The 25,647-nt window shown below is 37.2% G+C and overlaps 1 long non-coding RNA gene across 1 annotated transcript in view; it reads left to right on the forward strand.

The window, feature by feature from the left end:
* Positions 1-2,727: 2,727 nt before the first annotated feature.
* The window catches only part of LOC138241984 (uncharacterized), a 30,426-nt gene continuing 7,506 nt past the window's right edge, over positions 2,728-25,647 (forward strand). The window contains exon 1 of the long non-coding RNA XR_011191253.1: positions 2,728-2,814. This is a non-coding gene — a long non-coding RNA (uncharacterized lncRNA). The remainder of the gene's footprint in view (positions 2,815-25,647) is intronic.

Consider the following 25,647-nt stretch of genomic DNA (forward strand, 5'->3'; position numbering starts at 1 on the left):
GAAGCGGCCTAGCAGCGGCATCATTCAAGAACTTAGACAGACCCACAAACGTCTTTTTTATTGCTCAGGTTAATGGAACAGGCTAATGTTATTCAATACAGGGTCATGGGGGAGCAGGAGCCTGTCCCAGCAGGCAATGGGCACAGGACAGAATACTTAGATGGGATGCCAGTCCATGACAGGGCAGACAGGCACAGACACACACACGCCTGCACACCAGGGTCAGCCTTCCCAGAAGCCAATTAACCTACCAGTATGTCTTTGGACTACGGGGGGAAACTGCAGTACTTGGCGAAAAAACACATAACACAGGGAGAACATATGAACACCAAGCAGGAAACACCCCAGGTCCTGAATTTATCCCAGGGCCCCAGTGCAAACCCCTGTGCTATTGTGCCCTAGTATACATCAGCATCTCATCTCAAAATTCACTTTGTGGCAATGAATTTATTTTTTCAAACAAATCATAAGAATCTGACCTTACTGTGGGCCTTACAGGCTTACCTCTGCTTTTTAGCGTTGTGAAACGATGAAAGCTAATTAATATTCATTCCCACAATTCTTATCTATTGACTAGCAAGAAATACTTTAAGTATATATATATGCGAAGCAGAATTAGAAGTCCCTTTAGACAACGTCCTCTGTGTAACTTTGTGGAATTGGTCAAAACTAATTAATATTCACGTTCCCATACTTCCTATCTGTTTGCCTGTCCAGTGGGAGTTACTACCACTGGTATTTATGATAGATTACTCCAGAGGGGTCCCATTTTAAAGGGCCATTCTTAACTATCAATGACCAGTGATCCAAATTTTCATATTTCTTTTTCAGTTACTAGATAAGAGAGGTTAGCAGAAGTCTAAACTGTTAATAGACAGCATTACTAAAAAGGTGATAAAAAGCTCATTGTCTATAATCAAAAACCAAACTGCAAACAAAAGGAATGTACTGCTTTATTGTTTTCATCAAGTCAATGAAGAGTAAAAGCAGTGTATGTATTTACACATTTATAAAGTGGGCGGTACCAGTTATTAAAAGCTTAGAGCAGCTTTTAAAATACAGTACTAGCCAGTCCTCTGTGATCTATACTGTACTCACTATTTTCACAGATGAACACCTACACAGTTCCTTTTCTCCCGAGTCTGGTTAAGTCCGTGTGGTTTTTGCTAGACCAAAGGCTGAGGTCAGGGGAAGCACTCCTCATAATAGCAGCAGTTAACCATCTTATGTGTGATTTGGCAATGACAGTACATTTGACCATAAGTAATTATGCTTGTTTCTAATTTGACTGTATTTTTAAATAAAACTAGCCATATGTTCGGCAATCTATTCGGCCTGTGAAAAGACTTTTATGATAGACAATTTTGTTTGCAATCCGAAAAACCTTTAAAAACGTAATTAAAATTGATCTTGCCACAAAGCAGAAACAAACACACACAAATACAAAATAAATTTGGTAAGAAAGTAATTAGCGTACTTCACTCTTTTTACAGTCCAGAGTATCTCAGGTAAAAGATAATTACATGTATAATACTGTCAGGGAAGCAATATAGGCAATTATCCAAGAGCTTTGTTCCAAGAGCAGATATATCACGTACACTAAGGTTTTTCTTCAAAAAAAAAAGAACAGGAATGTAACTGAGGTAAGCACTTAGTTTTCATGTAAACCGCAGGATTTCAACATGAACTGAAATCGCCTGTACTAATACATAGCTTAAAAAATTGTAGTTGGACTATTTCCATCAGTAAGAGCATTGTTAAAGAATCACACTGCATTGTCAGTCTGAGTGAGACATGATTCCAATCATGATCTGCCTTGTCAAGATTTCTAAGAAGTATGCCAACACACCAGCAGCTTTTAAGTGCTTAAGATCCCATTTAGCCCTACAGCTGTTTATGCTTCTTCTCTTATAATATGTAATAAAAGAGTTCCGATGAATATATGCCATTAAAGATATGAAACAAATTACTATTGTAATAATTTTCCACACTCAATATTCCTCTACAGTGGTGCCCTTCCACCTCTCGCTTTCAGTCTTTTCTGTAGTATCCTAAACAGAGAGAAATTGAAGGGAGCTGATTCTGCTTTGATCCCTACGCTTGTTGTCAAAGCGCCTGGGATTGAAGAGACTGTTGGCTACAATTGACTGCGACAATTAGGAGATGATCAGAGCCCTAGAGTGGAGCACTTAAAGGGTAATTTACATGTCAGTTTGTCGAATAAAAAAAAAGATATTCAGCTCAGATTTTTTTATTTCTCTCTGCCTTGTAAACTGTAATTTGTCCTTTGCTAAGAAAAACCTGGCAGAGGAGTTAGGATGCCCATTACCATTTGAAAAGAAGCAATCATGAGGCCACTGCTGCGCCTATTGTCCACTGAAAATGCTGATTTGCAGCCAGTGAGTAAAATGAAACCTTGTGCAGAGGTAACTCCCCCTGCAGTGGTCTTTTGGAGTTTGTTTTTTATTCTATACCTTAAACCCTACATTTGCCATCATTATAACCTTGTTTTACTGCCAGTGAAGACCTCTTGCACCGGTTAACCTAACAAATGCAGGAGAGAGAGGAGGGTGGCCGAATATAAGCTAACAGCAGGTTGATAGGATAATACTAGTCATCTGTTGCCCTGTATCATTTCCCTTCTGCCTCCCTTCCCCCTGCCACCTCATTTTCCCTGCCTTGTCACCTCTGGAGCTATTTGTCTGTCCTTTTTGCTTTGCTAGTTGTCTGCTCGGTAGGACAATGCACATCCCCAGAATTCTTCGTCTGCACAAGAGTGCATGTGGACGTGCGTGGGGAACTGCCTTTTGTCTGGTGAGAAAGCCAACTTCTGCTACACTTTACCCTCCCTCACAATTACTCAGTTTCCTACCATAAATGAACTAATCCAGCTTTTGCTGTCAACATAAACATATCCCTAATCTAAATCTGTATAATGCCCATGTAAGTGGAAATGAGTGGAATGAGTAATAGCCAAAATTAACTAATCCTGGGAAATTAACATTGATTAATCACACGTTCTGAAAATAAAACCAACTTGAATTTAAATACCGGAGAGAGGTAAAATCGTCTGATTCAACACAGAAAGCTAAGTGTTTTTTTTTTCATTTTCACTTTTGTTTCATGTTTAAATTGATTTTTTTAATTCAGACATCTAAGCATATAAAAACATCCTTTAAAAAGTTTTTTAAAAATGTTTCAGTTTCATGAACTGACTAATGCATGAATGTTTCACCTATAAATTTTGAAAGTTAAGAAAATATGTCTATTGACATTTAGGGGCACTGAATCTTTTTTAACGCAGAGTTTTAATTTTTAAGGTGGCCAAGCAGTAAGCAATAAAGAAATGAGGAATCAACATCATTTTTTCTGGCACATTAAATAAATGATTCATGGACCAATGTAAAGAGTTTCCTTTATAAAATTTCAAGCACATCAGATACAAACGTTTTTCCAGAGTAAAAAGTAAATATTTACTTTTTCTACAGGAGGTATTATACATTTTTACAAATGTATTTTTACGCTATGAAAGTGGACACAAACCAAAATTTACCCTTTGGTACATTAATATGTGAAACCCTGAAAAGTGTTTATTGGACACAGATATTCTACAACAGTTGGTTGCCTAATCAAATTCTTGTGTATGCCTTTGTGCATAGTTTTGTTGGTTTTAAAAGTTATCTCTTAAGAGACAAACCACTTCAAAGCTGCTCTGGGCTCAGAATGTTTTTCAAATGATTTGGTTTTCATACGAGCTATATGAATGTTGCCGCATGTGTATTCTAGAAACCTACATGCTGTTCACTTACACCGATACTTGGTCGTGTGCTCTCAGTCAGCCTTGAATGCAATTTCTCAGCAGCAAAGGTGAATAAATAAGGAGCGAAGCAGCTCAACATGGGGAAATAAAAGGAGATATTAAGGGCAAACAGAATAATGAGAAAGGAAGCTGGGATGGATCTGGCTTAGTACATTTCTTCAGGATAGAGGCAGTTGTAAATCTGGATCAAAATCAGGCACAGCAGGAGGTGTGTGTCTCCCAGGTAATGGTTAAATGACAAGCAGATGAGCCGTCATTGTATTGATTTAGGCATTTTGTTCCAGCCAGTCACAATTAATGTTGACTTGTTATTTTTTTCTTTTTTCTCAGCACAGGTTTGTTTCCTAAAGGTGCTCTGGAAATACCAGGTCTTAAAAAATTCCAAAAAACCTGAGTTGCCTTTAGTTGTTTTTTTTAAGGCTACATGAAACCTATTTAAAAGCACCAATTAGTTTCCGAAAACTTTAGTTCAGCAGGCTTTGCCTGCTTATTAATGAAACAAAGTAAAAAACATAATAATTAATGTTTTGTTTTAAATCAGCATGTAAAAATTTCATTCTCACTTTAAGTCTGAGAGATTCATAAAATGCAGAGATAAATAAAAAGGAAAAATGCTCTCTCAAAATGGTCAGGAAACAATGCTAAAATATTTTTAATAACAGGAGGATTTTAATGAGTAAACAAGGCTAACTGGAAAAAAAGAATGATTTCCCTCACATTATATAAAATGTTATTGCTCTATAGTCAACAAGTTTTTGTATTAAAGATGTAATTATATTAAATACTGGAGATTATTACTGTTGTAATAACCAATACAAAGCTATCATGAAGGGATAACATTTGAGTTTATGTAGGGCATTATTTGTAAAATAAATATATGATTTTATTAATATTGTATGATGTTGCTTAATATTGTAATTACTTTTAGATATTGTTAAGAGGAAAAATAGTTTATTTTATATAATTAAATATTTATGGAAACTGTAACAGTTTGCTGTAATATGCTGCACATTACAATCGCTACAGTTTTTTACAAAATATAGATTAAACCACTTCTTTGAAATCTTGAAACCGCATGAAACGGAATTAAATTCCAAATAAGTTGCCTGGAGGATGAACCAGTGAAGTCTGTGTAAAGTTATGTCAAATCACATGTTCCCTGCTAGTAACTGCTACCATTGGTATATTTTACTATATGTGAAAAGTATTGCAGGATATTCCCAACTACAGGGGCAGCCTTACTATTGCCACTACACTGGCTGTTCAAAGACCCACTCTGAGAGATCTGCTGAAGGTTGGCAGTCATGATTTCATGCATTCGCACTGCTCAGTGGCTGATTCACTAGAGAATGGTCACTTTAATATCAGGGCCAGTGTCTGAAACATGAGGCTCCTGGCATCGTTAGCTTTATTGGAGTGCTTTCACCTGAGGCACAGTCAGATTAAGTTCATTGTTTCATTCAGCACTTGACCTTCTGGGGCCTCAAAACATGTGTAAGACTAAAAGGAAAGAATTTCTCCTGTTTGAGTCATTTTCTTGAAGAGCAGTCTCAGGACATTGCCCATGTAAGAAATCGCAGGCGTCCATGACATCCAGCATGCAGATTCTCGTCAACTGGTGGCTGTACTGATTACTAAAAGCTGTTTGGAGCTCTTAAGAACAACCGAACAGAAAATCAAATAGCCAAGCGATAAAAAGTAAAGGCTTCTGTATGAGCAAGGCTTCTGCATGAGTTTCTCAGGCATCAGTGATAAATTGAAGATGTGTGTTATTATATCATCCAGTTTAAATGTCTGAATTTAATGGCAAAGGCAAGACTTTACTTTACCATTTGACCCAGACAAGAAAACAGAAGTTTACATAATACAGGCCTGTAAAGACTGTGTCGAATTTGCTGGAATTCATGTGACAATGGCAGGAAAAATATTTTTCAGGAAAACTACTGTGTAAAGTACAACTTGCAGTAAGTTTTTCCATGAATCCGGTAAGGGTAACTTGAGAACAACTATTCAGTTTCTTAGATTGTATAATTCAAATATATTAAAAGTCAAATCCTAATGCATTTTAGTGTATGAGGAAATGTTCAGCTTTCTAAAAAAATGTTTTTCTCTGATAAGTTTTTAACACTTTGATGTTTCTCATTAAAGCATTATTTTCTATTTGAAAAAAGTTCTTATCCACAAGAGCTTCTATATATACAAGTGAGTTTTAAATTGTATGGGATATCTTGTGTTTACATACTTTCATCTATCATAATTTGAGATCTTCTGTGCTAACCCGACTTACAAAAAAGGACTTAAACTAATAATGGTACCATGTCACATTGCACTTCAAATGAATTAATAGAATAAAGTGCTTCTTGTGTTTCTTGCATAATATTCAAATACTATGATATGCCACACGAAGTAAGTCATATATTTAAAACAAACTAAGTTTTTCTTTTAATAGCATTTAAAATTATTACATTTATTCTAAAAGCACTGCTAATTTGAGCACAAGGTACAGTATTTTGAGATAGATACACATGCTTTACATTTTTTCTCAAGAAAGCACGGCTTCACACCTTGAAACATAGCCCTTAATAGTGTCTTAGCCCCTTTCATCATCTGTTTTAATGTATATACAAAATAAAGCATCATGGGTTAGACAAACGAACCTTTTTTCAGTCTGTTTAGCTCCATGCTAACAAATAGGTGTTTGTGTCACAAACAGTGTCACAGTAAATTTAGGCTTGATCTCCAGCCAGACACTGCATGGTCCACAGATCCTGGAGCTTATTGTCTAGGCTTGTTTTTTAAGGTGGAATGCTATTTATAATGACATATTTTTAGAAAGGTGGTTAGATTATTGTTCTTCTATTTTGCCTTTTTTACAGGAAATGCAGAGATATATTAAAACCATTTTCCTATTATAAAATTGACACAAGCTATTAATATTATTGTTTTTTTTAACGATTATTTTGTAGTCATGTGGTTTACCATGTCATAAAGGAGTGCTTTAAAACAAATTGTCAAAAGAGCTTAACTCTTTAATCAGTCATTATTATTCTTCGAATGGCCACACCTGAAATACTCTCAAGAAATAAAAAAATGAAATAAAGACTAAAATTTCTAGATTTTGCTACTATAAAATAAAAAAAAATCTGTTTTCAAAGTTTAATGTTCAAAATTCTTTTGTTACCTTCAATCCTACACATCTTTTATATGCCTAAGAAATGGAGAATGGAAAAGATTAAAATAGAAATTGATTTTTAATTACCCATTCTTTGAGAGAAATCTGGATAATTTCGGTAATTAACCTGCTTGCATTTATATGCTATTTTTTAATTACTGAAAGACAAGTTTGACATGACTGGAGCAGGTTTTATCCAGTTTCATATGTCGAAAACGACACATCTACCTTAACCTGGGAACGCTGCTGAAGCAGTTAGCTTGCACAGATCTAATCAAGTTATTTGGCTTTTTTTGGCCCCTCATTACAGAATTGTTTATCAATAGGTGCACCAAGTGTCAGTAGTTTTTCTCATCAAACAAGGTCTGACAAAGAGCTGCGGTGCCTGGGAAAGAGGCAGCTAGGTGAAACTAATGCCATAGATGTTTGATTCATCAGGGGCTTATTGTTAACAGGGACGTCTGATTGTAAAGGCTCAGTCAAGCAAAAGAGTGCAGAGTAATCAGTCGGATTTATAGTTTGCAGGGTTCAAAAAAATCAACGCAAACCTTTGGATCCAGCAGAAACAGATCCCCCTCCCTTTCACAGCCCTAACCTGGGACCTGCCAAATAAGGTCACTATGTCTGAAGGTTTCCTGTCAGGTGATCGGAGATATTGCAGGATTATAGCCATATGGCATAGCCTATCATACCTTCTGACTTAAGATAACAAAGCCAAGCTTTGTACCAGGCCTTTTTTTTTTTTTTTTTTTTTTTGCTCGTAGACACCAGTTTTATTTTTTATTGGACACCTCCGGCGAGAGAGAGAAGTAAAAATGACCGGAGGATGATAACACATGGCTACGCTGCTGTAGATGCCTCAAAGCTGGCTTTGTGTTTTCGAAATTCTCATAGACTGAGGAGCCTGCTCCTCCCTCCTGTTCCCATCCCCCCACAACTGTCAGTGCCCACCCCTCAAGCCCACCCCCCCATCTCAGTTTGTACCTTGCAAATTAGAGACGGCCTTATTCAGAACCAGATGTAGAGCTCCTAGAGAATGAGTGGTAAGCTGTTGTACTTTAAGCCTAATGGGAAGTTTTATATGCAAGGGCCTTGAACTGATTAGTATAATTCCCTCTTTAATACAGCTGTCCCTCCAGATTAAGGTAAACCAAATGTTGCAATCAGAGATTAGTGTACCTTGCCAGTTATTAACATCCCCGGTTGTTCAGTGAGCACGTCAGACTCTAATGCCATGCATTTATTCTGCCACTTCAACTCTGTAACTTGAACTTTTGCACCTGTCGGGGCATGCCTGTGCTTGGATGAGGCTGTTACAGAAAAGCTCAAGAATGTGTACCTGTGCACCTGTTTCATTTCGTCACGTCACGGGAGCCTTTCAGTGTGCCAGCTCTGCCAGGTGGTTTAATGCCCCAAATCTCTTTTTCGAAGCTTATCGTCTTTCTCTGCCCCTCGCATTTGGCTTCTCATTTTATTTGTTTTGTGACTTCTTATGAATTGTGTTATCTGGAAAAGAGTGAGGCATTTCTAGGCATGCAATAATGAAGCAACCAAATGGGGTATAGCCAGGCTTTACAAGACGAACCAGAAGCTCTAGTGGCCTAGTTAGTACCAAGGAAGTAATGAAATATGTTATGGCTACAAGTTGCGTTTGTGTACAGTTACTCCAAGCATTGTTATATGTGCAGCATTTTACTTTTGACATTCAAAGTGGTAAACTATCTGCCGAGCTCTGTGCTGATGTGACACCAGTCAGTCTGTTCTCTTAACATTTTGTAAAGACAAGTCACGTAGTAATCACTTTATAATTTGCAGGATATCATGGTCAATGACATGCTATGGTGTGGTTCACAAAGGAATCTGACCCAAACAAACAGAAAATTAGAAACACAAGATTATTTCCTTATCAAGTGTGAAGTTCAGATACAGTTATTCATTAAACATCACACTTAGTCATTCCATCCACATTTATTTCACCTGAATAGAAGAGCATGAATTTTCACAGGCTAAAGGTTAATAACACTTGACTCAGGGCACACTACTATTGTCTGGATAGCATTAATTTTGAACAGAGCCCTTAAATGTAAATCCCATTACCCTAGCAAAGACTGCTTAAGCACAAGAACTAAAAACCTATTAGCCACAATGCAAAACTAGTTCATCATAGTAATTGCTTACGACTATGATGAGCTACCATAATGCTTGAAGGAACTTTACTATTGAAATATTTTTTCTTTGAAGCTGTAGTGTTTGCACGTACACAACAAACTCAAAATAAACATTATTTATTTTTGTTTAAAATATATTGATATGTACTTTGTACACAAGATACACATGAAACAGTTTTAATAACTGCTCAACAACAACAACAACAACAATATTGATACATAATAATATAAGTCATAAAGTTACATGAAAAAGGTTTTGTTTTTTAACAAAGAAAGTACTGGGCTCCAAAATGCACCTCAGGTAATCTGCTTAAATTGTAAGCCTTCACAGGGAGTCATGCCTATGAGTTAAGATTTAAGACTAAAGCTTAACATTTGCACCACTGCACTGTGGATGATTTCATTAAGGTTATACATTGGAGGTAACTGGAGATCTCACGCATGATGCAGTTTTATAATGTTCATTCCAATCTGATTCAATCCATTAGAAAAATAATGTGCACTGGAAAGGTATTTCAGGAAACTGCCCCATTTCGTTTTGTACAATGCTCAGACCTATTTAACAAATATGATTTCAAATCATACGCCATTTGTATAATAAGACTCACTCCCCAGAACTGTCACATTCTCAGGCAAGTAGCTCTTGAAATAGGTAAATTGTGAGATTTACTTTACTAATGTAGCACAGAAAAATGTGGGGGAAAGGAGTCTGCGTTGTTTCTGTATGAAACTTTGAAGACTGTTTTGTTAAATATTTTGTTGATTGTGTTATTTTCTATGAGCTGCACATGTGGTGTTTGTTTTATTAACATTCAGCTTTGCTCAGCTTACCACTGGCATTCAGATCATTCAGTAGACTGAAATCTTCATACTTAGAGTATGTACGACTTCATATTGTTCCTTCTCACTAGTTACAATTTGCATTATCATGAACACAACATGCATCACAGCACAGGGGTTTACCATTTGTTCATTCCAAAGTACGTCTCTTTTGATACAGAATCTCAGACAATCTATATTGATGAGATGTGAAAAAATATTTTAAAGACTTTTGTCTTTTTTCTTTGTCTGTGACTTTTGCAGAATTATGTCCCCCTAGGCACGAGCATGCAAGGACAGACAAAAAAAACCCACCTCATGCACATCTACTGAGCCACATGGAATCTGCGCACACAGGACAGCGAAGCGCAGCGAGTGAGTTAGTATTGTACCTAGCAGTTTTGAGCGTTAGGCTGCCAAGTTATTGCTAAATTTAAACAAACCAGTCCTTGGCAGCTCTTCTCAATTGTCATATTCACTTCAGGTTTTCAGATAAAGCAGGCTGGATGCTCAGTGAAATGACAGGCCTGACAGGGGGAAAGGGCGTGGGCTGGAGCTTGTGGTTGTGGAGAAGCTGTGTGTTCTGACCTGCCGTAGGTTGATATGGACAGGCTGCAGGGGGATTTTGCTTGTCATAGGGTCCCCAGGCATCGGAACAGAGTGACTGTATGTCCTGCTTTTTCCTGTTAGGATCCTGACACATGAAGCATTGATGAACTCAGCACAATGTTGAATAGGAGTATTTTGGCAGCTGAGACACAAGGGCTAAGCTGCAGGTCAGAGATAACACCAGCGCAGATCTCCTTATACACACAGCTCTGGTAGTGAGCATTCTTCCCTCCTGAGTGCAGGAAACAGGTCCTGTTAAATATGCTCACTTCTGTGCTTTTTTTTTTGCCTTTTTTTTTTCTAAATGCAGTTTGACAGATTGGACTTTTCAGCTCTCTCCCCCACCCCCTAACCCTCTTGCAACTTGATTTCACCTCAGAAGTAGTCCTCAGGAAACAGGGCCTAATCTTGGTGAGGAAACGATAAGGTGATGCTTGATTTTCAATGGAAAGCAGGAGGATGTGACTGGCCAGTAACTGCACGCAAACCTGCGGGCTGTCAAACTCCCCTCCGCTCTTCCTCTCCCATCGGCGGAGCAGGAGGACCGGGCCCCGGGCCCGGCTGGAAGAATGCAAGGACAGTTAGCAGAGGGCCTAGCTCAGGAAGGAAGTGGAGAGAGAAGGTATGATAATAAAACAAAGTGCTCCTATCAGTGATTAAGGGACAACAAAATGTGAGACAACAGCTTAAGATCCTTAGTCATGTCTGAAACCTAAAAATGTCAGTTCAACGGTCTTAAAAATGTTAGGACAGAAATAAATACACACACACACACCTGCTGTATTGGATGCAAATTTGTTTGTGTGTGTAAATATTCCCAATATCCCCACTATCATTAGTGATTTTGATGTCTGTTAATTTTAAGGGCTTTAATTTGGACAAGTGAAAGCCACAAGTGTTTTCCTGGAGTTCCTCAAGAAGCAAGGATGATATAAACATGCATATAGACAAGGTCCCAGTTAAGACTGAATTAAGGAAATGCAAGGGGCACAGCACACATTGAGCCTTAAAGTGGTAAAGAAACTGGAAATGTATCCAGTTTCTTGGCACAGATAATTTAGGTACAGGGGCAACTAAATGTGCAAATTGCAATTGCATCATTTTTAAATTAGCCTTTTAATCTCTTTTACACTTTTCTTCTGAATATGAAACATAACAAAAAACAATATTTTATTAAGTTGGAGATTTTAATGGTATTTCAGATATCTAAAATAATCAGTTTAATCCATCATATTGTTTTTTTAATTTGAAACAAAGTTTAGAATGTTACATTGTACTGATCGAATTAATTAGCAGTAATACTAGATAGTTAAACCAAGCAATGATATGTGTATTTCTCTCTTTAAAAACATGTAAACAAAAAGATAGCGATACTTAGCAGTTACATCAGTAGAAATGCTAAAGTGTTGTTTGCTGAAATTGTGTACGTATTGCTTATATTAACTGCTTATACTGCTTATATTGCTTATACTACAATATTTTGTGGATTTAAGTGAATTGCAATGTGTAAATAAGAAAAGAATGAGTCTAGACAATACTTTCCTTCTCCCTACGTATATTACAAAAACAAATTGCAAAGAAAAAATACATCTTTGCAATTTAAACCTTTCAGTAAATTTGTGTATTTTATTATAGCGTGTTATGTATATATATGCAAACATATTGCAAACTGGTGTCTGTAGTGTGCTAAATCTCTGAGGACAGGTTTTTAAAATGATAAATTTAGGTGGTATCCATAGTGTATTTTGACTCCTCATGTCTTGGGAAGGATCAGAGCAGTATTTTTCATCACTTTCAACAGACATAGGCCTCTATAGTAACAGCAACAAAAAGGATAAGACTTGAACTCCCTGCCGAGAGAGGGCTTCCTGCCAGTTACAGAAATGAATGAAATCAGTGGGATTAGCAGTACCTGTAAAGGCCTGTCAGGTAGATTTACAGGGCACACTGATAAGTAAGCAGGAGGGATAAATGCGTCTGGATCCAGACGGCAAGGCAGCTCTCTTCCACTCACTACCTTTAATATCTGTCTTGACTGTGAGTCTGCTGATGAAGACTTCCTGTTTGTGTTGAGTCACTCTCAGAGTGATAAATTAACTTAAACCTTCTCTTGTGAGGGAGCAACAGCCGCCTTGATGTAGAGGAAAACATCAAAACCCAACGAGAGAAGACTGGCAGAAAATCTTCCACCACAGCACAAATCTGTCTCGAAAGTAACCAGGCGGAAGGTTAAAATATGAAGCAAACCAAAGCAAACATTGCTTCATCATTGTATTTCATCAGATTTTAGTGCGTTTGTACCTGGGATCTCCCGTATTGTTTTTGTAAGGGGATTTAAAACAAACAGTAAAGATGAAAATATTAGCTGAGAGCAATTCAGTGTCTTTGACTCAGTAGATGCTGGCTTTCCAGCTTGACCACAAAAACAAATGTGAGATTCTGAGCTGAAGTTTCCAGAATCTTGGCAAAAACAGTTACACAATTTTTTTTTTAGAATGTAAACTCAGTTTGTCCTTATGGTAGCCAGAAGGGCAGCCACTAAACAAATTTAGTGGCCCGCCAAGATCTGTGGTATCCCATGATGGTTTCTAAGGCTAGTGGAATTTGTCTGGGGGTAAAACCTAAAAGTTTAAGGTGTTATTTTAAAAAAGTCCACCTAATTTACATTCCCATAGGACAACATAGTTTGAAGAATGTTTAAAATACCATGATCAGATGGGTAGAAAATATTTTTTTGTTTTCTTTTAGTCTTTTGTTTCTTGTTAGATAACCTGGCTGAAACATCCAAGTGCAGATTATCTATTAGGAATGGTAGAGCTGGAGCACAAAGGAAGAGATTGAGTAAAGCAGCCCAAACACTTCTTCCCATGTATGACCGGACAGTTGCAGACAGCAGAAGCTTGATAGGGAGTAACCAGAGGGTCATGTTAGTGTCAACTCTGCTGTCAAACCTTATAAAGTTTACAGCCATCTTCCTGCAAGCACATTCCTCACTGCTACAGACTAGTTAATGAAGGTAGAGTAGTAGATGAGATATAACTTCATGGCGCTGTGAACTGTGGGTTTACCCAAAAATTATAGCGGTGAAGTTTCCCAGAAAAAAAAGCACTGCTAATCCCTCCATCTATGAGATAGTGCTCCATTGTATTACTCTTGTTCTTTTATTGATAGATGTATTAATAGATGTAAGAGTATCAATCATCATTTATTACCATATAAAAATAGTAAAAACTCTTTGGCAATGTTTAAGATAAAACATTGTTAAAGATGTTTAAATCACAGTTCCTGTATTTTGTGTTTGGTATGCGCAATATCTTTAGACACCTGGGTGTACTTCAGTGTATACTAGCTAATCTGTCCAGGGCTGAACTTTGACAATACTGTTTCTCAGTAGCGTCCAATCAGTAGCTAAACTGAGGTGGAAGAAGGTGTGAAGGAGAACACTAGCCATTTGCAGAGGGCAAGTTATTAAACGTTATGTCCTTATTGCTGCAGAGTCATATTATGACTGTCAATGAGGACATCTTCTACTGCCTAAAACACCTTAAAGCATTTTGCAATGTAATCAACACAGATAGGCCATTAAAAAGCAATCTTTATTAAGTGAAAGTCTGTACTAAAAGGAATCAAGGAAATGCTTTCTGAAAGGTATCAGAAGCTATCTGGTGATTTTAACCATATTTTATTAATGTACCTTATGTTATTAGTTTAAATCATTTGTATATATATACTTGTTATTCAGGTATCCTCTAATGCTGGTCTGAGTTAAACAAAGACATGATTTGGTACAACAGCACCGGTTATTCTTTATATTTGAGAAGAAAGGGTATTAGGTCTTGTAAAACATTATTGTGAAAAGGCTGTCAGCTATTGTCAGTTATAGCAAAGTGAACTAGTCCTTTAAGACAGTTCAGGGAAGGTGTTAGTTGATAAGTGGTTTTGGTTAGTTGAACTGGGTCTCCTTTGGTGTGTCTCACCTCCATGCTCTTGTAATAAAACATATTTTCCCATATAACATCTGAGTTATGACTTGGCGAAAAGTCATTAAAGCTCAGAGTACTGGAATATAAAGGGCTGTGCTTATTTTAGCCATCAAGGGTAGAACTCCTATTCTGAGTCATTATAATTGAAAACATCAGTTTGCAACATTTACAAGGCTGCTATAAAACGTATTCCCTTGTGCTGTATTAAGTCACTGCACCTCCATGTATCCACAGTATATATCATCACTTCTCTCACCAAGGAGGTTTGTTTGGGAAAGCAATTCACAATTGTTAGCTATCTACCCTGCTCTTTGTTATTTATGTGCTCGGTGCAGCCAAGCATCTTATAAGGTACCTTCCTGAATAGAATTGCTATAGGTTAGTTTTCAAAGCTGGAAAATACTGACACAGATACAGTCCATTATCGGCAGTTAGGTCAAGTCCCCAGTGAACATGTTCTCACCCCTATAATATTAGGTAATACATGATATCATGGCTGTGGGCAGCAGGTGGGGAATACTGAGGGACTATAATTACGTGTAATTTTGGGTCAGGTGTTTAGACTAACGTTGTGTAGCATTCCCAAAGAAAACGGTTGCTAAGGAGTATTTGGGTGGACACATTGACAATTAATGAGACTTAACGTATTGTTAAGTTTTATTTTCTATAGTCTGACTAGTTCAATATAGCTCATCCTTTTTATCTTGACTTATTGTAGATCCATTTCAACAGGAGAGCAAACTGTCATAAAGTTCTAGATTATACGTTTTCACTTAGTAACGATTTCTATCACTCTGTTTAGCATGATTAAAAATGACCAGTACTCAAACACACATCTCTCAACATCAAAAGTAACTACAATTGCCTTCATTCAAGCTTTGCATTGGGAAATACAAAACACAATTATGTTATTGTATGGAAATGCAGGATTCCATCATTAAGTATGATACTGTACATTACAGTGTGTTACATGGAATATTTTTTGTAAATGATCATACTTATTTTTATATTTGTTCAAAATATTGAGTCTCCTGAAAACTGCTTTGATCACTAAAATATCAAAATCTTTGACTCATTTTACAAACAAGCTCAAATATATAGAGACTAGGACTATCATAAAATATGATACACAAAATTAGATCACCACCTCTTTGTCTTAAAGACAACTGTAGCATCATGTGTCTTTTATCTTTGTGCACTTTCCTTTCAAATTAATGGTGAAATATTTTAGTTATTGAAATCTTATAGACTTATATTATAAAGGCCCCAGATGAAACTGGATACAATGTACTATATTTGAGCAATAATGAATAAAATGTAATTTACAATTTCAGTCTTATAATCGTTCAGTACACAATACGCTACCAAGTGATTTGCTTTTAAGATTGTGTTATTATTAAAAATTGTATTGTGGCAGAGTTACAGACATGATTTGCATTTGACGTGGGAAACTATACCTAATTCTACTTCATTTTGTTTTAACATTTACCTTTTACACGTAATCCTTTCAGTGGTTTTAAACTTCCAAGGAAATAGTTCAATGTATATAATTAATCCTTTCAACACAAACGCAAGCTTTTTTGGGAAGAACAGTACTCTAAAACTCAAAAATCTGACTAAAATATTTTAGAATACAAATTGCCTTTTTAGGATAGGTTCTCTACAGAGAAACAGTTTTCTGATAAAACCAAGTTGCACAACATATAGTGATCAGCGGTATTTCTGAGGTTTCACCTTCAGGTTTCAGTTGGTGAGGACAAACTCAAAAGCTTCAGCCCACTTGTATGTAATATCATAAAATATAAAATAAAACACTTATCTACTGCTAAAGGTACTACAGTAAGAGTGACCTTAATCTAACTTTCTTTATCAGTCAACACCCATCTCCCTGTTTTGGACATATGCAAACTTTTCACCTCCATTGACCTGAGACCACAGTATCAGTTAAATAACTGCCCATTATTGCAACCTTTATTCAGTTTATCACAAGCATGCTGTTTTCCATAAAGTAAGAGATGGCTATAAAAAACCAGAGGGCACGTAAATATTGCTATTAACTCCAAGTGCAGTTCTGTTCATGCTGTTTTTTTTGTTAGACTTATAATGTGGAAAAAATACACCTAACTATCAAAAACCTCAGTAATATCCGACAACACATTAATATAATAATCATTCACTTTTTCTGATATGGGATTAGATTTTTATGGAATTCTGGAAAAAAAAACATTGGTGACAAATATCCCTATTATTATGAATCCTGCTCAGATGCAATAGTAAATTGTTCTAAGGGTTTTTCCTGTCTGGACCCAGATCACAGCCCTCCATACACCTGTGGCTGGCTGCCCTTGCCTCGTTTCCCTGATGCGCACAAGAACGTAAGAACGATTACAAATGACAGGAACCCATTCGGCCCATCTAGCCCAACTGGTGGTTAGTAGCTAATTGATCTCATCCAATTATTTATTTTCTTCCTCAGAACAAACCCCAACAAAACCTGGATTTCGGCTTCAACAGCATGACTGTGGCGTTTGTCCATACTCCCACAGCCCTTTGGTCTGAAGATGTATCTCCTGTTCTCAGCTCCAAGCTCACTTCCTTGTTCTTTCCTGTTATGTCCCATGGCTCATGTTTCACTACTGATTCTGAGGAGGTCCACTGCGTTGGCTGTGTTAAGGATTTTGAACGCTTGTATCAGGTCCCATCGCAAACGTCTCTTTTTAAGACTAAAAAGGTTCAGATGCTTCCATCTGCTAGTGCAGGGCATTCCCTTACGTCAACTGGGTTGAGAGGGTATTCTTCTGTTGGCCTGGAAATGAATGATATCTATATTGTTATGATTCTTCATACTCAGGCAGGCATTTTTACCCAGCTTAAAAATAGAACTTCACAGCTCTAATTTACTGCAATATAATAGATGTAAACAAACAGATAATAACAGAGATTTCTAAATTCTTAATTAAAAAGGGAAAACCGATTAAGCCCAGTCTTGAATTTAAGACTTTGCACTATTAATGCTCTACTGTAATGTCTGTGTTTATGTTACGGTGTGGAAAAATATGAAAATAACACTCGTGTAAGATGAAGGTGCTTGTTGAGTTACAAATGGATAACTTCAGAAATGGTGTGGTTAAAAAAAATATATGTCAGGAAAATATGTTTCTCTTTAAGTGCATTTTGTTGTGCTCTTCTATTATTTTCTATAAAAAATAGGAATAAATGTATGAATTATGGGAAGAGGAATAAAAACTCTGATAAAAATCTGAATATCTCATCATCTCTAAAGTAAACTTTTATTCCTGGCTCCTTTCCATTAAAAACCTCTCCTGCTTTCCCTTGTCACCCTCTGGATTTGCGAGTCTAGTAAAATTAACAGGCTACATATCTCACTGACAGGAAATGCATGGCTACCTTGAGTAGACTGTGACAAATGTGATTAATAGTGGGAAGAGAGACCTTCAAGGAAAACCAGTTTGCTGCTGGTGGACATGGAGTTGGTGGTTCTACCTCAGACCCAGAATTTACAAACCAGTATGGTTACAGGAGACGCAGAGCCATAGGATGTCCCTCAGAAGAGATATTGAACTAAGGCCCCGATTACTTGGTCACTCAGTTCATGTCACTGTTCAAGAGAGAGCAGAGTTTTAACCCTGGTGTCCCACTTAAATTCCAGGCCTCTCTAAAGTTCCTTTGTCAACTGGTGGAGCGATGTCTCACTCCCCTGGTCTGTGCAGTGGGGCCAGTGTTACAGGCACTGTAGCTGCAGTGTGTCACCTACAGTATGTGGAGCCGCACTTCAGAAGTGGATGAAGTCTGGCCACTTCTATGTGTAAAGTACTTTTGGTCGAAAAGCTATATACAAATGCCATGATTTACTAATAAGTAGCTTGTTCCTGCTTTGTTTTGCTGCTTGCTGAGTCCCAGTGTTATTCAGCAGAGGGCTTCAAACAATTTGGCAACTGAGTGTTTATGTGATATATAAACTTGGCCATACACAATCACAGCTGAGCAGAAGGATCAAGGTACAGCACAGTGCAAAAAGTTGCATTTGGCTAAAAAACTAAAAAAACATCTGTTGTTGCCCATTGTGTAAGAAATCCCAGGTCACATATTTTTTAGGCAGCCAGTTGTGGTGGCGAGAGCCTGGCTAACCGAACAGTAAGAAGAAGGTTACATGAAAAGTGTCTTTGTGGTTGGGTGGTGCTGAGCAAACCAGACATTATTACCAGCAACCGTGACGAGGCCTACATTCGTTAGAAAAAAAGAACGAAAAAGTCTAGAACTAACTTATTATTCTGGCAAACAGCTATGTGGTAGAAATAATTTTAGCAAACCAGTTTAATGTGAAATGCAATTCATCATTTTTGTAGTAGTGCGCATTGATATGCTCTTTGGGATCATGCCAAAAGTAACCAGGAGTTACGCACAAAAACCTTTGTGATGGAAGTCATGTGGCTGCACCTTCAGTGACACTCAGTAGTGCAGCACTTTGATATTCTCAATTAGAATGAACTTAAACATATAGTTACAAAGAATGTATAATGATTTGTACAATTACAAAGCATTGTAAGGTTTGTATGTTAAATAAAAAAAACTCAGAACCATAAATAAAAATATTATTTATCCTATTATTGTATAACAAGCTTTTCCATTACTCATGTAAGTTGTAAAAGCAAGCAAACGTTTTTATATACAGGCCAAGTAAATATATGTTTATACAGTGCCTTGCGAAAGTATTCGGCCCCCTTGAACTTTTCAACCTTTTGCCACATTTCAGGCTTCAAACATAAAGATATATTTTTTTTATTTTATGTGAAGAATCACCAACAAGTGGGACACAATTGTGAAGTGGAACGAAATCTATTGGATTTTTGAAACTTTTTTAACTAATAAAAAAATGAAAAGTGGGGCGTGCAAAATTATTCGGCCCCTTTACTTTCAGTGCAGCAAACTCACTCCAGAAGTTCAGCGAGGATCTCTGAATGATCCAATGTTGTCCTAAATGACTGATGGTGATAAATAGAATCCACCTGTGTGTAATCAAGTCTCTGTATAAATGCACCTGCTCTGTGATAGTCTCAAGGTTCTGTTGAAAGCGCAGAGAGCATCATGAAGACCAAGGAACACACCAGGCAGGTCCGTAATACTGTTGTGGAGAAGTTTAAAGCCGGATTTGGATACAAAAAGATTTCCCAAGCTTCAAACATCCCAAGGAGCACTGTGCAAGCGATCATCTTGAAATGGAAGGAGTATCAGACCACTGCAAATCTACCAAGACCTGGCCGTCCCTCTAAACTTTCAGCTCAGACAAGGAGAAGACTGATCAGAGATGCAGCCAAGAGGCCCATGATCACTCTGGATGAACTGCAGAGAACTACAGCTGAGGTGGGAGAGTCTGTCCATAGGACAACAATCAGTCTTACACTGCACAAATCTGGCCTTTATGGAAGAGTGGCAAGAAGAAAGCCATTTCTCAAAGATATCCATAAAAAGTATCGTCTAAAGTTTGCCACAAGCCACCTGGGAGACACCCCAAACATGTGGAAGAAGGTGCTCTGGTCAGATGAAACCAAAATCGAACTTTTTGGCCACAATGCAAAACGATATGTTTGGCGTAAAAGCAACACAGCTCATCACCCTCAACACACCATCCCCACTGTCAAACATGGTGGTGGCAGCATCATGGTTTGGGCCTGCTTTTCTTCAGCAGGGACAGGGAAGATGGTTAAAATTGAGGGGAAGATGGATGCAGCCAAATACAGGACCATTCTGGATGAAAACCTGTTGGAGTCTGCAAAAGACCTGAAACTGGGACGGAGATTTATCTTCCAACAAGACAATGATCCCAAACATACAGCAAAATCTACAAAGGAATGGTTCACAAATAAACGTATCCAGGTGTTTGAATGGCCAAGTCAAAGTCCAGACCTGAATCCAATCGAGAATCTGTGGAAAGAGCTGAAAACTGCTGTTCACAAACGCTCTCCATCCAACCTCACTGAGCTCGAGCTGTTTTGCAAGGAAGAATGGGCAAAAATTTCAGTCTCTCGATGTGCAAAACTGATAGAGGCATACCCCAAGCGACTTGCAGCTGTAATCGCAGCAAAAGGTGGCTCTACAAAGTATTAACGCAAGGGGGCCGAATAATTTTGCACGCCCCACTTTTCATTTTTTTATTAGTTAAAAAAGTTTCAAAAATCCAATAGATTTCGTTCCACTTCACAATTGTGTCCCACTTGTTGGTGATTCTTCACATAAAATAAAAAATTTATATCTTTATGTTTGAAGCCTGAAATGTGGCAAAAGGTTGAAAAGTTCAAGGGGGCCGAATACTTTCGCAAGGCACTGTATTACCAAGTGCAATCATTAAAAAAAAAAGTTTTTTTCTATGTTTTTAACGAAGATTTTGCCAGAGGTTTTTTACTCTACCTTTGTGCTTTGAGCTGGGCAGATGATCTTGCTCTGCAGGGGGCTGAGATGACATCATCCAGCACTTTCCTTTTCACAACCCAAAGTTGTGGGTGTCAGCTGCCAGTGTTGGGGGGGATTAGAACATGCAGGGAGAGATTTTCATTCAAACACGTTCACACGTTGTGTACTGGAGCAATGCCGGTGATCCGAAATTCTATATGTAATATACCTAATGTGTCATTTAGAAGGTGGCAGTGTTCTTAGAACTCCACCATCACATTACAGGAAATATTTGCACAATCATGACTGGAGCTGCACTGCTCTATCACTCAGGGCCCTGCACCTCCACACACGAACTTACAACCGCGTTCGTTCACACAGAGAATATTGACAGCTCAGGCTTTTGGTGAGCTCCTTAATGAAAGGCAGTGACAGTGGATCCTTCCAGCTGGTGTCCTGTGACTGTTTCTAAGTCACCAATTTTGCAGATTGAATTTCCCTCTTATTCTGAAAGTGTTAGACAGCTCTGGGTGTTGTGTACAGTGCACAATCCGGGTAAGGCAGGCTGTCTGTCCGTCTCGTGACTCACAAACATCGCTTTAATGTGTAAGTGCGTTGAAGATCACACTTCGAGGCCTAAATGAGATTTAACCCTCTACATGAAAATATGGATTTCTGTTTATGGTTAGGTTCCTTAAGAAAAACTGTTTGATGAAATTGCGTGCCAGGTTAATTTGCTGTCTTTGTTTAAGCATTGCAAAGATTAGACTTTATTCAGCTATTAGATGTATTTGCGTTGAGGTCAGTTGCTTGTATATTTTATAGCTTTCAGTGATGAAAAAGCAATACTTTAAGCTTTTTTCATATTTTCAGTCCTGCAGTTGCCATCTTGCTAAATATTTCTACCAACAAGCTGCCTCTAAATCTCTGATGGTATTTGTGGTAACTGGCACATATAGACATATAAAACAGCTAAAAAGTGTACATATTCAAATAACATTTTTGTTGCTAACAGGCAGCTCTTCTGAAAGGTACACTCCCTTTTTTAAATATTGTCAGATGCTGAGCTTTTTTTTTTCTTGCTTCATGTGTGGGAGTGAACCTAATCATCCTGTGTTGGTCATATGTTTTTGTTTCTTTTCATTTTGGTGGAGACATTATTCTTGGTGTCTTTGAAAAAAAAAACTTTCCAGCTTGCAGACAGTTGGCTAAAAGGAGAAGGGAGAACTAGGCAGCAGGTCGCAGTCAGATTTGGGTTTCTACTCGTGGAGGGGAGGAGGAGTGGGGGGGCCGGGGTGCCAGGTTGCTGACACAACAAATCAAAACCAAACCATCTGAGGCTTCTGGCTTTGTACTTCTCAAAACCCTCTTTGCAGAAAATAGCCTTGCAGTGTATTAACATCCACCTCCCACCTTCCCTTTCTGCGTTATAATAGATAATGTTGACATATGTTCCCTGCTGGTTAGAAACACTATATGTCTGTGAAAGGTAACATTTTCGAGCTATGACAAAATGTATTTTACTTGGACAGAACAATACTTGCTGGACTTAACTCAGAATGTGGGCTGATGGGCATGTCTGAAGATTTTTCTTTCTGTTTTGTTCACAAGAGATGCTGGTTTCTCCAGCTATTAGTTAATACCGTAGACACGCTCAGCTAGAATGTCACAAGATCACAAGAATTTTAGATTTGTAAATGGCGCAAGTTGGATTGAGCAGTTGGTACGGATATAAGATATCCGGGGAGAGTGCAGCCCTTCTCTGCGTTTTTCTACCCCAAAATACCTAACTGCACAAAATAATCAAAACAGAATTGTATCCAGGTGTAGTAAACTGAATGGTACAGAATGTTCATGATTTACCAAGCAGGGATACTAAAACATCAAATTATTTTATGAGCTCTTCTGTTATATCTTTTTGCAGTGTCACAAGAGCAGAAACTTGTGACAGGGGTAGTCATCACCTGTGGGGTGTGGCAATCACATACTTGTTGAAATGCAGGGAATATGCAGTACTGAAAAGGGAACTGGATTGTAAAACACTCAATTTTACAAACAACAAAATGTAATGTGTCACATAAGTAACCATCTGCACAAATATAAACAACAACTCCAAAACCCCAAATGAAATGTACATTTGGTTTAAAAAATCATTATAAAGATATCATAAAATGCAGTTCAGCTCATGTAGCAAATTGCTTCAACTCCTTTTTAAAAAAATGCCCAATATATGCTAAAAGTTATCAAGCTAATGGTCATTTGTGTTTGCTTCTGTGATATAACTATAATTGTTTTATACAGTGAAAACCATCATTGTATTGTTATTAAAGCTACTGAAATAATGTCATAGAGCAATGTACCTATGAGTGCCCATTGTGCCCAAGTGAAGGGCCACATTTGTGGGTCATTTCAGAACATAAAAATTGCTTTGAGAAAATTATACTTTTTTAAACACATGATTAAAATAAATCTGGAACTAAAAATACATCATATTGAGAACAAATACTGACAGTAATAATTTAACAATTTCCCTCCGCACAAAAAGACGTATCTCTCATGTAACTATAATGGTTGTGAAAACTGACATTGAAGGAAGACTTTGAAAACCTGCCAAACCCTCTTTGTGTTTGGAAAGTTCACATCAGACTGAGAGCTAGTAAATAGTCACTGAGTGGTAGGAAAAGGAAACTATTAGTGTTGTTTTCTTTTTAAAGATTAAAGCCACTATATAGAGCAAATCATCATAAATTTTGAGATATGAAGTTTTTTTTTCTTTTGGATTCAAGAAGGCACATTAAGTAGAGTAGAATACAAACACCTAAGAAATCAAACATTTCTAAAAGCCTCTCACTCCTCTTCAGAGGTTTGGGCAGGGCAGTATCTGTGTTTCCATGGTATGCAGAAGGGAGTTCTAAAACTTTACCATTAAGGTTAGGAAAGCGGGTTCTCTGAATGTTTAAGCAAGATGATATATCGGAGCAAAGGCAAAAAATTAACTTGCTTCCTGCAAATATGATTTTATTTTTTATTGGCAATGGCTATGTATGTTCTAAATAAAGGAAGATTCAGATAGATCCAGCAATATAAAAACACATTTTATTCTGAAGGTCACTGCAAAAACAAACAAAATAAAAAATCAAGGTTTAATTTCTCACAAGATCGGGTCACTGTAAACATAAAAGCACATATATTTTACTTCTAAAAGTTTCATATATTTCCAGTGTATCTGTTTTTCACCTGTTGCTTTATGCAAGCTTATTTCTTAAAAGTGTTCACTAGAATACTTGCTTTTGACCATGTCTAATCAAGTGCATGTTGTGCATGTTTAAGAGTAAGTGGAGGATTTACAATTGGGCTGGACACCATTGACGTTAATCTAAACCAACCAAGTCACACCCAGATTTTTTGGTACAATCTAGCAGACAAAACTATAAGTCCTAAACATATTAAAAATTAAACATTGTGCTATCCTTTGCCATTTGTACACAAGATAAGAGTTTCAAGATGCGATCCTCCATTTGCGAAATAACTCTGCAAATTGGAGTAGTGGAATGTTTTTGACATGTATATGCACCAACAGATTTTTATCGCCTTTTGAAGAGCCAGGCTAAGAAGGTTTACTTTCCAAAAGCAGGAAGCTGTGACCACTAAAGAGAATGCGGGGAGGAAAAGGAAGAAAAGGAATAAGTAAAAAAAAGATAAATAAAGACAGCATCATTTTCTATTCTTTCAACTTTAAATGGCGTTCGGATTGATTTATTCCATTTTCAGATGCTGCAGTCAGTTTCCTGGTAAGCCTGATTCATGCAAATCCATCATGAGCAGGTGGGCCAAACAAACACATATGGGGAACACTGTATTACAAAATTATAAATTCTCTTCCTCTGAACCATTTCTAATTTGGAAACATCAGAACAGCAGGTGTTGCTGCCATTTTATTGCATTCAGTCGTTAGTATAGTGTGCTACATCTCTGTGGCTCCCTGCTCCTGCCTTTGATTGTACACATGGTAAACCATAAGTGATCTAAAAGCCCTAATGTTCTTTGATGACACTTGCTGTAAATGCTTGACCACACTGTCTGAATGCATAATGGATGGAGAATCATTTGGAATGCTACGCATTAGAAAGAGAACAGTCTCATGATATCGGAACATTTTGTTCTTTTTTGCTCATCATAATCTGAATAATCTGATTTATACAGCAGTATAAATATAAATAATTGCCAGTGGAATACATATTGGTATTATGTTTCAAATTAATATTGAATATTGACCTAATAGAATGCTCAATTAATACATTAATAGCAATAAACAGTGCAGATTAAAAACAAAGTTATGTTACATAAGAAGAAGATATAAATCTCCAGTTGTCATGAGCTAAATATTTTACTTTAGGTACCTGGTAATTACCTCAGAACCCTGGTAAATATCTCGCCCATTGAACTTACTTATTCCTTTGCATATCTTTGCAGCCTTGTGTGTGTAACAGTAAAATAAACAACAAAAACATTAAAGATTAATAAATGAATAGCTATAGCTTGTATTCAAATGTATCAATGATTTTGATAGATATATACTGTAAATTCATGTTACAGAGTTAGACGAAACATTTTAGACTACAAACTATTTAGAATTTAGTATACTAATTTATGTTACTACAGACATGA

The sequence above is a fragment of the Lepisosteus oculatus genome, chromosome 12 (assembly GCF_040954835.1).
Source record: "Lepisosteus oculatus isolate fLepOcu1 chromosome 12, fLepOcu1.hap2, whole genome shotgun sequence".
Taxonomy (NCBI): domain Eukaryota; kingdom Metazoa; phylum Chordata; class Actinopteri; order Semionotiformes; family Lepisosteidae; genus Lepisosteus; species Lepisosteus oculatus.